At 36.9% G+C, this 17,334-nt stretch overlaps 1 long non-coding RNA gene across 2 annotated transcripts in view; it reads right to left on the bottom strand.

Annotated features, from left to right (window-relative positions):
* Positions 1–14,462, bottom strand: part of LOC122238574 — a 150,427-nt gene extending 135,965 nt beyond the window's left edge. For both annotated transcript variants that reach the window (XR_006217531.1, XR_006217532.1), the window contains exons 1-2: positions 14,375–14,462; positions 8,088–8,202 (exon numbers count right to left, since the gene is read on the bottom strand). This is a non-coding gene — a long non-coding RNA (uncharacterized LOC122238574). The remainder of the gene's footprint in view (positions 1–8,087; positions 8,203–14,374) is intronic.
* Positions 14,463–17,334: the final 2,872 nt, after the last annotated feature.

Here is a 17,334-nt window from a genome sequence, read left to right on the forward strand (position 1 = left end):
GAGGAAAACAAATTTTTTTAAGTTTATTTATTTATTTTGAGTGAGAGATAAGAGAGAGTGAGGGAGGAGTAGAGGTTGGGGAAGAAAATCCCAAGCAGATTCCACATTGTCAGCACAGAGCCCAGTGTGTGGCTCGATCGCACAAATTGTGAGATCATGACCTGAGCTGAAATTATGAGTCCGATGCTTAACCAACTGAGCCACCCAGGCACCCAGAAAAGGAAAAATATCTTACCTATGAAAGAACAAAGATAAGAATTACATTCACCTTTTGCCCAGAAACCATGCAAGCAAGAGAAGAGTGGAATAAAATATTTAAAGTATTGAGAGGAAAAAACAACCAACCTAGAATTCTGTACCCTATGAAATTATCCCTCAAAAGTGAAGGAAAGAGTGTTATCACCAAAATAGCAACATGAGATGGACGCAGACAACGTCCATCCCTCCACAAAGATCAATAGTTAGCCATCTACAAACAAAAACAGCTCTAGGGGATACATGGAGTCCACTTAAAAAACTTCAGCAACACAGTAGAAAAACAATAGCAAAACAAACAAACAAAAAACAAAATAACTGCACAAAAAGGGAAGAGAAACAGCTTCATTTTGCCAGCACCCACCCCCAACCCCTAGGCTGGCCTTGCTCAGCACCAAGAGGAAACTCCCAGCTAGAGAGTTCCTCCCACTGGAAAAGAGAACAGAGTGAGCTACCAGTTTCCCCAGCCTTTTGGAGCACCACACAAAGGACCCACTATGACTTTACCCCACCCAGAGACTGTCAATGCTGAGATGTATACATGTAGTAGGAAGAACTGAACTTCCAAATGATCTTTCCTAAGGCTGACTCCAACAACCTTCACCACTGAAGAAACCAATGGACAGCCAGCATAGCTGTGGCACACCCGTTGGAAATTAATCTGGTTTTTCCATTTGTGTATGGCAGATGCCCGAGTCTCTCCTGGTTTCTTCCCTCATACCCTTCCCTGACAGAGCCAGAACCTATACCAGCACCCACACCTGCGAAATGAGGCTGCACAAGTGTAAGAGGCTAGGCTAGACCCCTGCAGCTATCCCACAACAATATGCACATCCATGGGGCTAGCCCCTCCAACTGTGCATGTGCAAGGAACCTAAAACCTATCATAGATTTCCAATGCCATGTGCCCATGGGAAGACAGTGTAGCCACAAGGGTATATACTCAGAGCCAAAGATCCTACAGTTGCTTGTGGATCTGGATCAGGCCTTGTCTGTTGTCACTGGTTAGCACCATGGGGCTCACCTCCAGGTAGCCCCTGAAGGGGCTGTGTAATTGTATGTCCCTGACCTGACTTCCAATACTGACCTAAACTTCTGTGTGCCTGTGGTGAGACCCAGCAGCCACAGTAAAGCATGCTAATAGCCAAGGTTTCCTAAGTTGCGTTCTCTGTAGCCAGGTCTTGCTGCCTGCTCTGGCTGCCACTATTACATATGTTCTGCAAAAGGCCCCTACCACCACACAGAAACTCACAGCTCTCACAGCCAAGTATGAACACCACTGGCTCCAGTCACTACTACTGCCTGTCTTGGTCCCTAACCATTAGACCTGAATGCACCTCTGAGGACACCAATAGCCCTAGCAGCCACTGAAAACACTCAAAATGCTAGCCAAGGACTAAGGGTTGTCAATGCTATAGATCCCAGTGGCTTGAGCCAAAGATACAACATGCCCTCCTAAATCTGGAGCCACAACACACCCTTGCAGCTAGCATTCTGCACAACTAAACTTGGGGTCACAACATGCTCCAGTGTGCCTCCATCCACAAGTGAGATCTTTCCATTCTAAAGTTAGTCCATAAAGTCTGGAAGACACAACTGCTTCTTCAAATATGTAGACACCTACACAAAGTTACAAGGATCATGAAGAATCAAGCAAATGTGATACCACCAAGGGAACACAATGAACTTCTAGTAAGTGAAAAGGAGAAAAGGAGATCCAGGACTTGCTTGACATAGAATTCAAAACAAGTGCCATAAAGATTCACAGAGAGCTACAAGAAAACACAGATAAACAGTGTAATGAAATCAGGAAATCAATACAAGAACAAAATGAGAACTTCGACAAAGAGATAGAAAATGTAAAAAAAAAAAAAAAAAAAAAAAGGAACCAAATGGAAATTTTGGAGCTTAAGAATATAATAATTGAACTGAAGAGTTCAATAGAGAGTTTCAACTGCACACTTGACTAAGTAGAAAAGAATCAGTGAGCTCAAAGAAAGAGCAATTGAAATTATCCAATCAGAAGAACAAAAAGACAAAAAAAGAATGAAAAATAAATAAATATTTTGGGACTCATGGAACACCTTTAACAGAAACAATGTATGCATCATTGGACTCTGAAAAGAACGAGAGGTGGAAACAGTGGTAGAAATCTTGTTTAAAGAAATAAAGGCTGAGAGGTGCCTGGGTGGCTCAGTTGGTTGGGCGTCTGACTTCGGCTCAGGTCATGATCTCAGGGTTTGTGGGCTCAGGCCCTGCATCGGGCTCTGTGCTGACAGCTTGGAGTCTGGAGCCTGCTTTGGATTCTGTGCCTCCCTCTCTCTCTCTGTCCCTTCGCCACTCAGTCTCTGTCAAAAATAAATAAACATTAAAAAAAAAAAAAAAGAAAGAAAGAAAGAAAGAAAGGCTGAGAGCTTCCCAAACCTAGGAGGTATTTGGACATTCAAGGTCATGAATCTAATAGGTCACCGCAAAATTAAATCCAAAACAATTTTCTCCAAAATATATTATAATAAAACTGCCTAAAATCAAAGGGAAAAAGAGAATGAGAATATCAAGAGGAAAAAAATTGGAAGAGAAAAAAATTCTCATCCAAGAGAGTCTGCAAAGGACTTTCAGGTTTCTCAGCAAGAATCTTGCAGGCTCAGAGACAATGGGATGATATATTCAAAGTGCTAAAAGAAATAAAAAACTGCCAACAAAGAATACTGTAACCAATAAAGTTGTCCTTCAGAAAAGAAGGTGAAATAAAGACTTTCCCAAATAAACAAAAAATGAGGAAAGGCATTACCACTAGATCTGCCTTATAACAATTGCTGACATATTTCTTAAAGCTGAAACAAGAGGCCCCTGGGTGGTTCAGTCAGTGCTGATAGCATGAAGTCTGCCTGGGATTATCTCTCTCTTCTCTCTGCCCCTCCCCTGCTTGTGTTCTCTCTCTCTCTCTCAAAATAAGTAAATCAACTTTTTTTAAAAAGCTGAAACAAAAGGATGATATTAGTAACATGAAAACACATGACACCACACAACACACTGATAAAAAGGTAAAGATATAGTCAGATCCAAAACACTCTCATACTGTATTATGCAGTGTATTAACCACTTAACTCTAGTACATAGGTTAAAAGACAAAAGTATTAGCAATAACTATAGCCATAATAACCTGTTAATAAACAATATAAAAAATTTTAAATTGCTACCGAAAAACAAAATGTGGCAAGGAAGAAAAAGGGGAAAGTTCTGGTATACAATCAAAGATAAGTTGTTGTCAGCCTAAAACAGACTGATTTGTCCATAAGGTATTTCAAGGAAGCTTCAAGGTAACCATAAAAACGGATAGTAGGTACTAACAAGATAAAGATAAGATAATCAAAGTATACCACTACAGAAAATCATCAATTCAAAAAGGAAGACAACAACAGAGGAAGAAAGGAACAAAGGAACTACAATACAGTCAGAAAATAATTAACAAGATGGCAGTACTAAGTCCTTACCCCAATAATTACTTTAAGTGTAAATGGATTAAACTCTGAAGTCAAAGGGTATAGAATGGTGGAACTGATTATTTATTTATTTACTTATTTATTTATTTGACTGAACTGATTTTTAAAAAAATGAGACCCAAACATATGCTGCGTATAAGGTCACACATAGGATCAAAGCGAGGAGGTGGAAAAAGATATTCCATGCAAACAGAAACCAAAAGAGAGGAGGGGTAGCCAAACTTATATTACACAAATATGCTTTAAGTAAAACACTGTGATAAGAGACTAAGGCCATTATAAATTGATAAAGGAGTCAATTCATCAAGAAGATATAAAATTGTAAATATATCTTCACACATCAGAGCACCTAAATATCTTAAGCAAACACAAACAGAGCTGAAGTTAGTAATATACAATACAATAATAGTAGGGGACTTAAATATTCCACTTTCAACAACATTTGGACAATTGAGATGGAAAATAAGTAAGGAAACATTGGACCTGAAATACATTTTAGACCAAATGAAACTAAGAGACACATACAATCCATCTGATAGCAGTAGAATATAAATTTTTCTCAAGTGTACATGGAATATTTTCCAGGATAGAGTATATGTTGTGTCACAAAACAAGTCTCAGGAAATTTTTGAAAATTGAATTATACCAAGTATATTTTCCAACTACAATGGTATGAAAGTAGAAATCAGTAACAGAAGGAAGTTTGGAAAATTCACAAACATGTGGGAACTACACAACACATTCCTGAACAACATATGAATCAATGAAATCAAAGGTAAATCGAAATATATCTTGAAACAAATAAAAATGGAAGCACAACATACCAAAATATATGAGATTTAGCAAAAGCAGTACTATGAGGGAAATTTATAACAATAAATGCTTACATTAAGTAAACAGAAAGAGTTCAAAGAACCTAGTTTTATATGTCAATTACCAAGAAAAATAATAACAAGCTACCAAATGAACAGAAGAAAGGAGAAAACAAGGATGAGAGCAGAAATAATTGAAATATAGAACAGAGAAAAATATAAAAGATAGACAAAACCAAGAGCTGGGTTTTTTAAGATAAAATAAATAAACTTTAGATAAATTTACAGAAACAGAGAAACAGAGGACTCAAATAAATTAGAAATTAAAAAGCAGACATTACCATTGACACCACAGTCATTCAGAGGATCATGAGACTACTATCAACAATTATACACCCAAAAATGGACAACCTAGAATAAATGGGTAAATTCCTAGAAACATACAACCTACCAAGTCTGAATCATTAAGAAATAGAATATCTGAACAGACCAATAAAAAGTAAGGACACTGAATCAGTGATCAAAACCTCCCAACAAAGAAAACCTCAGTAACAGATGGCTTCACAGGTGAATTCTACCAAACAGTTAACAAAAAAGTAACACCTGAACATGGTGACAGCTTTATTCTTGAAAATAAAAAGCTTGTGCACAGCAAAGGAAATATTCAACAAAACTAAAAGACAACCTACCGGACAGGAGAAGATATTTGCAAATGACATATTCAATAAAGGGCTAGTCTCCAAAACACATAAAGAACTTATACAATTCAACACACAAAAACAAATAATCCAATTTAAAAGTAGGCAAAAGACATGAAAAGACATTTCTCCAAAGAAGACATATAGACAGTCAAAAGACACATGAAAAGATGCTCAACATCACTCATAATCAGGGAAATGCAAATCAAACCTACAGTGAGATATCACCTTACACAAGTTGGTATAGCTAAAATAAAAAACACAAGAAACAACAAGCATTGATGAGGATGTAGAGAAATAGGAACCATGGTGCACTGTTGATGGGGGTGCAAACTGGTGAAACCCCTGTAGAAAACAGTATAGAGCGTCCTCAGAAAGTTAAAAATAGAACTACCCTATAATCCAATAATTGCAGTACTAGGTATTTACCCCCCAAAATACAAAAACACTAATTCAAAGGAATACATGCACCTCTATGTTTATTATGGCATTATTTACAATAGCCAAATTATGGAAGCAGACCAAGATGAATGAATAAAGATGTGATATAAATAGGTAATGGAATATTATTCAGCCATAAGAAATAATGAAATCTTGCCATTTGCAATGACATGGATGGAGCTAGAGAGTATAATACTAAGTGAAATAAGCCAGTCAGAGAAAGACAAATACCATATAATTGCACTCCTATGTGGAATTTAAGAAACAAAACAAACAAGCAAAGGGGAGAAAAAAGAAGAAAGACAAACCAAGAAACAGATTCTTAGCTATAGAGAACAAACTGATCATTAGCAGGGAGAAGGTAAGTAAGGGGAAGGATAAAATAGGCAATGGGGATTAGAGATTACACTTATCACGAGCATTGAGCAATGTATAGAACTGTTGAATCAGTATACTATACACCTGAAATTAATATTACACTGTATGTTAACTATACTGGAATTAAAATTAAAAACTTATTTAAAAATGACAATAGTGACAGTTTTACTTCCTTTCCAGTTTGGATGCCTTTTATTTATTTTTCTTGCCTAATTGCTCTAAGACTTCCAATTCTATGTTGAATAAAAGTGGCAATGATGGGCATCGTTGTCTGTTCCTGATCTTAGAGAAAAGACTTTCAGCTTCTTACCATTGAGTATTAGTTGTGGACTTGTCATATATAGCCTCTATTATGTTGATGTACATTCCCTCTCCACCCACTTTGTTGAAAGTTTTTATAATAAATTGATGTTGAATTTTGTCAAATGATTTTTCTATATCTATTGAGATGATCATATGATTTTTATCCTTAATTTTGTTGAGGTTGTGTATCACATTGACTGATTTGCTAGTGTTGAGCCATCTATTCATCCCTAAAATAAATCTTACACTATCATGGGTATGATCCTTTTTTTTTATGAAATTTATTGTCAAATTGTTTCCATATAACACCCAGTGCTCATCCCAACAGGTGCCCTCCTCAATACCCATCACCCACCCACCCTTCCCTCCCACCCCCAATAAACCCTCACTTTGTTCTCAGTTTTTAGGAGTCTCTTATGTTTTGGCTCCCTCCCTCTCTAACTTTTTTTTTCCTTCCCCTCCCCCATGGTCTTCTGTTAAGTTTCTCAGGATACACATAAGAGTGGGGGGAAAAAAAGTTAGAGAGGGAGAGAGCCAAACCATGAGAGAGTCTTAAAAACTGAGAATAAACTGAGGGTTGATGGGGGGTGGGAGGGAGAGAAGGGTGGGTGATGGGCATTGAGGAGGGCACCTGTTGGGATGAGCACTGGGTGTTGTGTGAAAACCAATTTGACAATAAATTTCATATTAAAAAACAAAAACAACAATAAAAAAGAATCACGGACAAATATTGAACTCCTGTCAATCACATACAGACTGAAGCATCTGGGAGGAAGTATAAATAATGTCTCTAAATTAGTCTGAAATGCATCAAAAAATTGATGGATTGATGGGTGGATAGAGGATGGATCATTGAGTAGATATATATATAATAAAACAAGTATAGTAACACGTTAAGGGGAAGAACCTAAGTAGTGCAGACATGGGTGCCCACTGTAAAAGTTTTCAACATTCTGATTTGTTTGAAAATTTCCAAAATAAAATGCAGGGTTGGGGAAGGATGTCAATGATCCAAACTTCTTTAGGAAATTTATTAAATAATGATACATCAACATAATGGAATGAAGTAAATAATTATAAAAGAATTTTGTTGCTTTAAGGATGCCTGAGGAGGGATGGAGTGGGAATACTTCTGCTTTTTCTATTTGCACAATTCTATTTTTCTGTGCTTATATTACTTTGATAAAAACAAAAGCAAAGAGAAACTTTAAACAAAACAAAAAGTAAATGAAAGAGAAATCATTACTACAGATCCTATGAACATTAAAAAAATATTATGAATAATTCTATGCCCATCAATTTGATAACCTACATAAAATTTAGGAATTCCCTGATAACAGTTTACCAAAACTCACACAAGAATAACAATTTGAATAGGCCAGCATACATTAAAGAAATTGAAATATTAATTAATAACCTCCCAAAAAAGAAAGTCCCAGGCTCAGATGGGTACCTTCCACTCAATTTTGCTGTGAACCTGAAAACATCCTATTTGAAATCCATTAGCTAATTAATTAATTGTAAAAACTTATCTGTATCAGCAGACAGGAAACATCAAGAAATCAAATATTTACTGGGTAAGGAGAGTTTAATGAAGAGGCCATTATAAATGTGTGGATGGTGTTTAGGAATGTCAACAAGGGGTGATTTAGTATCTTAGTGCTAATGACAGCGGGAAGTTCTCACTATTCTTTTACCTGAAGAGGAATTCCTAGAATTCAGAGAATGATATATGACAGGAGGTGCAAACAGGTAGAGGGACTTCATTCTCCTCCAATTTCCTGAAGAATTTCTCCAATTTCTCCAATTTTTCTTCCCATTGGTCCAAAAGAAGTAGAAGAAAAGAAAGAATATTGGTAAATTATAAGGCAATACTATAGAAAACAAACACAAAAGAGAAATTCAGTGAAAACAAAAGTCAATTTGAGAAACTCAACAAAATTGATAAACCTCTAGTTAGGCTGATCAGAAAGAAAAGAGAAGACACAAATCACTAACAATAAAAATGAGAGAGGGGACTTTTCTATAAATCCTACAGACATTGAAAGGATGATACAGGGATATTATAAACAATTTTATGCAAATGAATTTTAAAATTTTACTTGAATGGACAAGGAAATACCTTTCCTTGAAAGACAAATTAATAAAATACACTTGAGAGAATATACAGGCCTAGATATCTCCATTATTCAACTCAACCAAACGTTTAGGGAATGAGTAATACCTATTCTACACAAACTCTTCCAGAAAACAGAAGAAGAGGGAACACTTCCCAACTTATTTTATAAGGCCAACATTACCTAATACCAAAATCAAAGACATTAACAAGAAAATAAAAATCTAGACCTATGTCTTTTATGGACATAGATGGGAACATTTTCAACAAAATGTTAACAAATTGAATCAAGCAACACTTTTTATTTTTTATTTTTTTAATATGAAATTTATTGTCAAATTGGTTTCCATATAACACCCAGTGCTCATTCTAACAGGTGCCCTCCTCAATACCCATCACCCGCCCTCCTCTCCCTCCCACCCCCCCATCAACACTCAGTTTATTCTCAGTTTTAACACTTTTTAAAAAGTAAGACAACATGACTAAGTGGTGGTAATCTCAAGAATGCAAGTTTGAACATTCAAAACTCAATCAATGTAATTTAACACATTAGCAGAGAGGAAAAACCATAATTATCTAAATGAAGAAAATGTATTTAATAAGATTCCACTTTCATTCACATTAAAAACTTAGCAGATAGGCAATAGAAGGAAATAACCTAAATGTGATAAAGAACATCAATGACAAACCTACACCTAACATAATACTTAATGGACAAAGAATGAATGCTTTCCTTCTAAGAACAGGAACAAGATAAAAATGTCTTCTTTCATTGTTCCTAATCAACATTGTACTGGAAGTCCCAGCCAATGCATTAGGGCAAGGAAGAGAAACAAAAGACAATCAGATTGGAAAGAATGAAAGAAATTCTCCCTATTTTCAGACAACATGATTGTCTACATAGAAAACCCCATGAATGTACTAAAATATTTCTAGACTTATTAAATGAATTAAGCAAAGCACTGAATTCAAGGTCAATATACAAAACTCAGTTGTGTTTCTATATACTAATTATAAACAATTGGATATTGAAATTTTTTAATATTTTATAATAGCATTAAAATGTGTGAAATACTTAAGAATAAATTTAACAAAAATGTGCAAGGTCTATACATTAAAACTATAAAACCAAACATTGCTGACATAATTTAAAGATCACCTGAATAAATAGAAAGTTACACCATGCTCATGGATCAGAAGACTCAATATGGCTATAATATCAGTTCTTCTCAAAATGATATATATATTCAATATAACCCCAATCTAAATTACAGTGGGGACTTTTGCGTAGATGAGCCAATCTTAAAATTTATAGGGAACAGCAAAAGAACAACAATGATCAAAACAATTTTGAAAAATAATAACAAACTTGAAGAACTCACACCACCTGATTTAAAGACTTACTATTTATAATCATTCCAGTGTGAAATTGGTGACAGGATAGGTAACTATAGCAATGAATTCAAATAGGAAGTCTGAAAATAGTACACAAAGGTGGTCAATAGGTAACTGATAACAGTGCAAAAGCCATTCAGTGGAGAATGAATCTTTTGAACCAACTGTACAGGAACAAATGGGCATCCATATAAAAAAACAAAAATGAAACTTGACCTATACATCACATCTTATCTGAAAATTAACTCAAAATATATTATAGATCTAAATGTAAAACTTTTAAAAGAAAATACAGGAACAATATCTTCATTACATGGGGTTAGGCAAAAATTTTTTAACCATGACACCAAAAGCATAATCCATAAAAGAAAAAATCCATAAATTAGTCTTCATCAAAATTTTAAACTTTCTCTGTAAAAGACTGTCAAGAGAATGAAAAGACAAGCCATAGACTAGGAGAAAATATTTGCAAATCATGTATTTAACAAAGGATGTGTATCCAGAATGTTTAACAAACTCTCAAAGTTCAACAATAAGAAAACTTTAATAGATACAAAAATTGAACAGACATTTCACCAAAGAAGATATATAGATGATAAAGATATTCAAAATCTTCAGTTATTATGGAAATACAAATAAAAACCAAAATGTGATACTACTGCACATATTTGAGAATAACTGAAATTTAAAAAAATAATAAACTAACAATACCATATTCTGATGGAAATGTAGAGCACCTATAAATGTTATACACTGCTAGTGAGAATTTAAAGTGCTACATCCAGGGTGCCTGGGTGGCTCAGTTGGGTAAGTGTCAGACTCTTGATTTTGGCTCAGGTCATGATCTCAAGGTGGTGGGATCAAGCCTCTGATTGGGCCTCCACATGGCATATGGAGCCTGCTTGAGATTCTGTCTCTATTCCTCTTTCTATGCCCCTCCCCTGCTCTCTTCCTCTCTCAAAATAAATAATATTAAAAAAAAATAAAAGTATAAAGTGCTACAGCCATGTTGAAAATCAGCTCGTGGAGGCGGCTGGGTGGCACGGTGGGTTAAGCATCCGACTTCAGCTCAGATCATGTTCTCGTAGTTCATGAGTTTGAGCTCCACATAGGGCTCTCTGTGCTGACAGCTCAGAGCCTGGAACCTGCTTTGGATTCTGTGTCTCCCTCTCTCTCTACCCCTTGCGCTCTCTCTCTCTCTTTCTCTCTCTCTCTCTCTCAAAAATAAGCATTTAAAAAAAGAAAAAAAGAAAATCAGCTTGTGAATTTCTTTTAAATTTTTTTTAATTTTTTTTTTTAACATTTATTCATTTTTGAGAGACACAAAGAGACAGAGCGTTAGCGGGGGAGGGGCAGAAAGAGAGGGAAACAGAATCCGAAGCAGGCTCCAGGCTCTGAGTTGTCAGCACAGAGCCAGACGTGGGGCTCGAACTCAGGAACCCAGGAACCAACCGTGAGATCGTGACCTGAACTGTAGTCAGACGCCCATCTGACTGAGCCACCCAGGCTCAGAAACCCAGGCTGAGAAAAATATGTCATATTTAAAGGATTTACATGCAGTGTGATCTCATTATATGGAAATTTAGAAAAGCCAAAACCATAAATAGGAGGCAGATGAGGGATAAGTGGGTGGGGTAAGGGGGTTGAGTGAAATCCCAATGGAACATTTCAGGATGATGGAGAAGTTCTATATCATGATTTTGGTTGTCTTGTGGTTGTTACACAATTGAACGCATTTGTCAAAATTCATCAATTTAATTAATTTTACCTTGTACAAATCTTACTTCAACCAGGCTGAAAAAACAAAAGGTTTATTTATGGACTACCCACTAACTGGGCCATAACCACACCCTAAAATGTGATGCACAAAGTTTTCAAATCCCACTAGCACCATAATTCTTTCTTCATGGTAGGCAGTGTAAGGTACATCAATTTATCTCTTATTCTTGTGGTTATATTCCAATATATGCCAGACCACAAGATCTCTAAACACATCACTAATTTATTAGGTTCCTTATCTTTTGCAGAGTTTATCTCCTACTCTCTGCCACGTATATGTGTCATCAAGGTATCTAGAATGCTTGATATTTCCTGCCCTCTAGGTCTATTAGCATAATATCATCAATATGATAAGCCACCTTGTTGGTCTATGGGATATCAGAATAATGAATTTCCCTTCAGTTTACATTATGACAGTGAGCAGAAGCATGAGAGAAAGGATATACAACCTCAAAGAGGCAAATTACTTTGAGTACTTTTGTTTTCAAGAATGGGGAATTTTTTTAATCTAGTTTAATGCTGTATATCATATGGCAGGAAATAAATGAAATTAGCATTTTCATCTTAATAAATTTGGATATCTTTGACAGAAGTGTTCAAAGAGTGGTCTCAGGACCAGCAAGATTACTATCACCTAGAACCTGTTAGAAATGGAAATTCTTAGGTTTTACCCCAGACCTGCTAAATCAGAAATTCTAGGGATGGAACCCAGGAATCTGTGTTTTAATGACCCTGCGGTGATTCTGATGCTTACTAAAGTTCAATTACAACTCATCTACAGGTATTCTCCATGAATCATCTGGATTTTGCAATAGCAGAATTAAGATTAAGAGGCTATTTAAATTGGGATGTAGTGGAAATCACTATCATACATATTTCAAGTCTTTGAAATCTCTGAAATTCACCCAGGGCTCCATTATTGATTTTGGTTTATACTGTTTTCTTATGGAATGAACAAGAAAATAGGCACATTTCCAGGCCCTTCCACTTCATCTTTTCACCAGAGAACAAAAGTGAAGATTCTGTCAGATACTAATTATATATATAATTAAGTATATTCTTCTCTATATACATTCTTGGCCTGGGGGAAAAACTGTGGTCCTACTGGCCTCACTGGGACAGACTTGGACCAAGATTCTTCAATTACCTGACTTTCTTAAACTTCCACTCTAACTGGCGGACCATGGTGGGGTTTCAGGTCACTTGGAAGCCACTATCGAATAATCTACAAGAGATCTGGATATCTCCATTTCTCCCAATGTCCAGTTGCCCTGATGAATGCACAGGTATTTTTAGGAAAGCCTGGGGGGAGAATGACAAAATATGTCTAGGGCCACCTTGCAGGGTCCTTCCTTTAAGAGAATGTTTTTTCCTTCATTCTAGAAGCTTGGGTCTGGGAACTGCCTTAGGTGTAGGCACTAGTATTAGGACATGGATCCCCACCACAATGATTTAGGTTGGATTTCTGCCCACCAAAATTAGAATTTTTCCTCTGATATACATTATATCCTTGATATGCTTCCCATCAATTTCATTTGTAGCAGTTAGATCAATTAGCCATTATTGTAGATCCATGGCTACCACTCATCCTGTGGCTTCTTTGTAATTCTGCCCAACTTGCCTCTGCCACTTAAGCACCATCAACTGCCATCTGCCACTTCTAGGTGCAACATTTTCCACCATCACCTCTGGCCTATAGATGTCAGTCACATAGAATTTTTCAAAAATGCTGGTTCTCCTTTGCTAGCTAAATGCCTCCATTAAAGGAACATCCTATAGGCCCTGCCAGGGAAGGAGAAGGGGAGAAGGAGGGAGAAAGAGACCTGATTAGAGGCTAACTAATCAAGTTGTACTCAATAGGTACATTTCAACTTTTTTATTTTCCTGAGCCATTAGGGAAGTATTAGAATCTCTCTAACTCCAGGTCACTATTGAGTCCAGGTTTCAATTACTCAATCTAGTAGACTCAAGCCAACACATTAAATTCCAAATCACAAATGTATACATCTATTACAATAAATACAGCCTAAACAACCCTTATGTTTCATTTTTATTGGCCTCATACCCTTAAAATACATTCCCATACATTTCCCCCAAGCTCTAGCAGATAAAAACTGGCAAGATCTTATAACTCTTTTGGTGGATAGGCTATCTCCTACAAAAATAGGTTTTGTGTTCCTCCATCTGGGTTCTACTGGGATCTAATTCTCATATGGGCCTGGAGGCAATCAGGGCTGGTAGGAACATATAGCTGAGGAGAACCAGTATCCTTTTATTAGCAAATTCCTTGGGCACATTCATAGAGGACACTTATGTATGGGAAGGGAACTCTAATGGCAAGAGTTCAGGGGGATTTGGAGGTTTAAACTTCTTAGCCTTCTCTGTGTCTGCCCAAATGGCCCGATTCCTTATCGTGGGGTCCCACTTATTCCCCACAAATGCCATTAACTTAAAGACCCATAGGGCTATACACCCTTTGGTGCTGCAATTCTGCAACCCATACATCATCAGGCTCCCAGGGTTTGTACCTCAGCCATATCTGCTGTGTGTCTGCAAAATATGAACTTCTATAAAGCTTCCAAACTTTCTAATTGTCTGAGTGTGTTCTGAGTAAATAGTGATAATAATCACAATCTTTAATTTCTCCTTTTCTCTTTTTACATTTTCTAATGCCAACAGAAACAGCCAGCTGACCTTACAATCCTTAGTATCACTGCTGCCATAATGACCAGGGCCATTTGATCTCCCCATTGCTAGTCCTCCACCTGTACTTCATCTCATGCCACCACTGGGAATTTGAGTGACTGTGATGTCACAATATGCTACAGCTGACCAGAGTCTTATTTCCTCCTAGCAAAGTTGTTGTATAGCCCTCTAATATATGAGCAAACCAATGCCAGAATTACATTTTGAGGGTTTTGTTCCCAGGGCCATTTCTGGTACCAATTACTATGTCAATCAGATGTTATAGACATCATACTCAAATGGAGTATTTGAGGGAAGTTTAATAAAAAAAAGAACTACTTCAAAAGATTTGAACAAAAACAGATACAGGGGCGCCTGGGTGGCTCAGCCGGTTATGCCTCTAACTTCAGCTCATTTCATTATCTCATAGCTCCTGGGTTCGAGCCCCACGTCGGGCTCTGTGCTGACAGCTCAGAGCCTGGAGCCTACTTCATACTCTGTGTCTCCCTCTCTCTCTTCCCCTCCCCTGCTCACACTCTGTCTCTCTCTCTCTCTCAAAAATAAATAAACATAATTTTTTTTCAAAAACATAGATACATAGAGGATAAATGATTAATAGATAAATAGATGAGTAGATAGATAATTGATGAATAGATAAATAGACAGATGGATGGCATGGGAGTAGTTTAGATAAACCCATTAGGAATAATGAAGTATCTCATTTCAACATACAACATACAACAATAGACAGCCATTACCACTCCTAGCTTTCAAGGAGCAAGTTCTATTACAGGAAAGCAGAGAGAATAGCTATATGGAGAGAGCTATATAGAAAGAACTGTGGCCTTGACAGGCTGATACAGCCAAATCATGTGGTCCTGAATGGAGCTGGAAGATAAACAGCCCAACTTCACTCTTTTGGTGTTTTCACAAGCAATTTCCTTGACACAGAACAGATGGCTTACCTTCTTAGGAGCAGGGCAGCAGGGAAAAGAGTGGAGAGAGGACCTGGAGGCCCAACAAAAGATACCCAGAACACTGTGAAATAAAAACCTTTCCTTGACGTTATCACTAGAAAATCGCCACCCAGAGCCAGACAACAAGGTGAAGCAGGTCAAGGAGGGTGGGGGCCTACTGCTGCTGCTGCCACCCTCTCACTCCACTTCACTTCTCTCCCATTAAAACCCCCACAGCCCTCAAATGCTCTGACAAAGACAACAAAAGATTATTCAATACTCTCATAATTTTCATTGCAAACAAACATGTCCTATTAGTGAACACATGTTGACCTCTTCTATGTTCTATTTCCTTAGAACTATCATTGTTGTCAGTGACTGGCTAATCTGATCAATTCAGGTGTGTTTATGAGCTAACTCATGCTATTGACTCCATCCATTTTTTTATATTGTACAAGTGCATAAAGGAGATAGTACTTGTTGGGTGGTGCCCTAGCCCCTATAGAGGGATTTTTTTCAGTGCCATCCCCTTGGGAATAGAACTACCTCTGGCCTTGAAATGGCCATATAGTGGTTTTAAAGTTAATGAGATAAAATAGTTCAAAGTGCTTTATTTAGAAAAATGAAACTGACCAAAAATTTCAATAAAATGAAAGCAATACCTTTTTTGATTTTAGTAGGAAGCTCATCTAAAAAAATTCCAGTATTACATTCCTTTTAAAACTCTTCTAAATGAAGGTAAAATTTCATTGTGAATTATGATAATTTGGCTTTAAAAAGTCATGTTCTGGAAAGTTAAGTCGTCTGCCTATAATAGAGTAGGAAGGGGAAAATACTCAGTCAAGAAGAAGAACAGAATGAAGAAGTTTGAGGCAGGAAGTTTAGAAAAACAAAATGGCTGAAATTGAATATGCCCGGGAAAAATATTGGCCTTACCTAATCAAGAAATCCAATGCCATATAGCATAAGGTCAATTCTGGGTAAAACTGTGAAATAAACAAAGTTGCAAAGTTGGTATTTTATTTGATTTCTGTGTTCTTTCTCCACTTGTTAGCAAGCATTCCTTAACTCCATAGACACTGTGTTTCCTTCTTCTCATCTTTTATCTCTCCTCCTCTTCTCTCTCTTTCTCTCTCCCACACCCATCCTTATTTCTTTCCCATCCCTATTTCTTTCTCATCCCTATTTCTTTTAAAATGACTGCTATAACCTATGCAGTCCATTTAAATTTCACACTCCATTTAAATTCTAATTTCAAGAATTAGGAAAGTATCTAAGCAGGTCATTTACACTGAAAGTAAAAATGAAAAACAAGGCTTATTATGTTATAACTTTATGAACTGCTATCATTTCATAGAAGACAATGACTTTATTTTTAAAAGAGAGAGTGTGCATGTGCACATGTGAGCAAGAGGGGGAGGGACAGGGGGAGGGAGAGAGAGAGAGAGAGAATCCCAAGCGGGGATCCGATGACCCTGAGATCATGACCTAAGCCAAAATCAAGAGTCAGAGGCTCAACTGACTGAGTCAGCTAGGCACCCCTGACTTTTTAAGGAAATTAGGTCAAAGTGATATAATTTTGGAATTTTAGGCAATAATAAGTGTCAGGAAGGATATTCCTGTGCCTGAAGGTTGGTCACTAACATTCTAATCAAATATACACAATATGTATCTGGTGCCTACTAGGTACCCCATTAGGAGTTAGAAATGCATATATGGGTAAGACACAAACTCAACTGAGAACACTCTCAAAGAGCAATCTCCTTATAAGTGAACCAGGTCCAAACCATTTCACCACTAAATCATTTCTTTTTTTCTTTTTTTCTTTTTTTTTACATTTTATTTATTTTTGAGAAACAGAGTGAGACAAAGCGTGAGCGGGGGAGGGGCAGAGAGAGAAAGAGAGACAGAATCTGAAGCAGGCTCCAGGCTCTGAGCAAGCCATCAGCACAGAGCCTGATGCGGGGCTCGAACCCACAAACTGTGAGATCATGACCTGAGCCGAAGTTGGAC

This window comes from Panthera tigris, chromosome B2 (genome assembly GCF_018350195.1).
Source record: "Panthera tigris isolate Pti1 chromosome B2, P.tigris_Pti1_mat1.1, whole genome shotgun sequence".
In the NCBI taxonomy this organism is placed as follows: domain Eukaryota; kingdom Metazoa; phylum Chordata; class Mammalia; order Carnivora; family Felidae; genus Panthera; species Panthera tigris.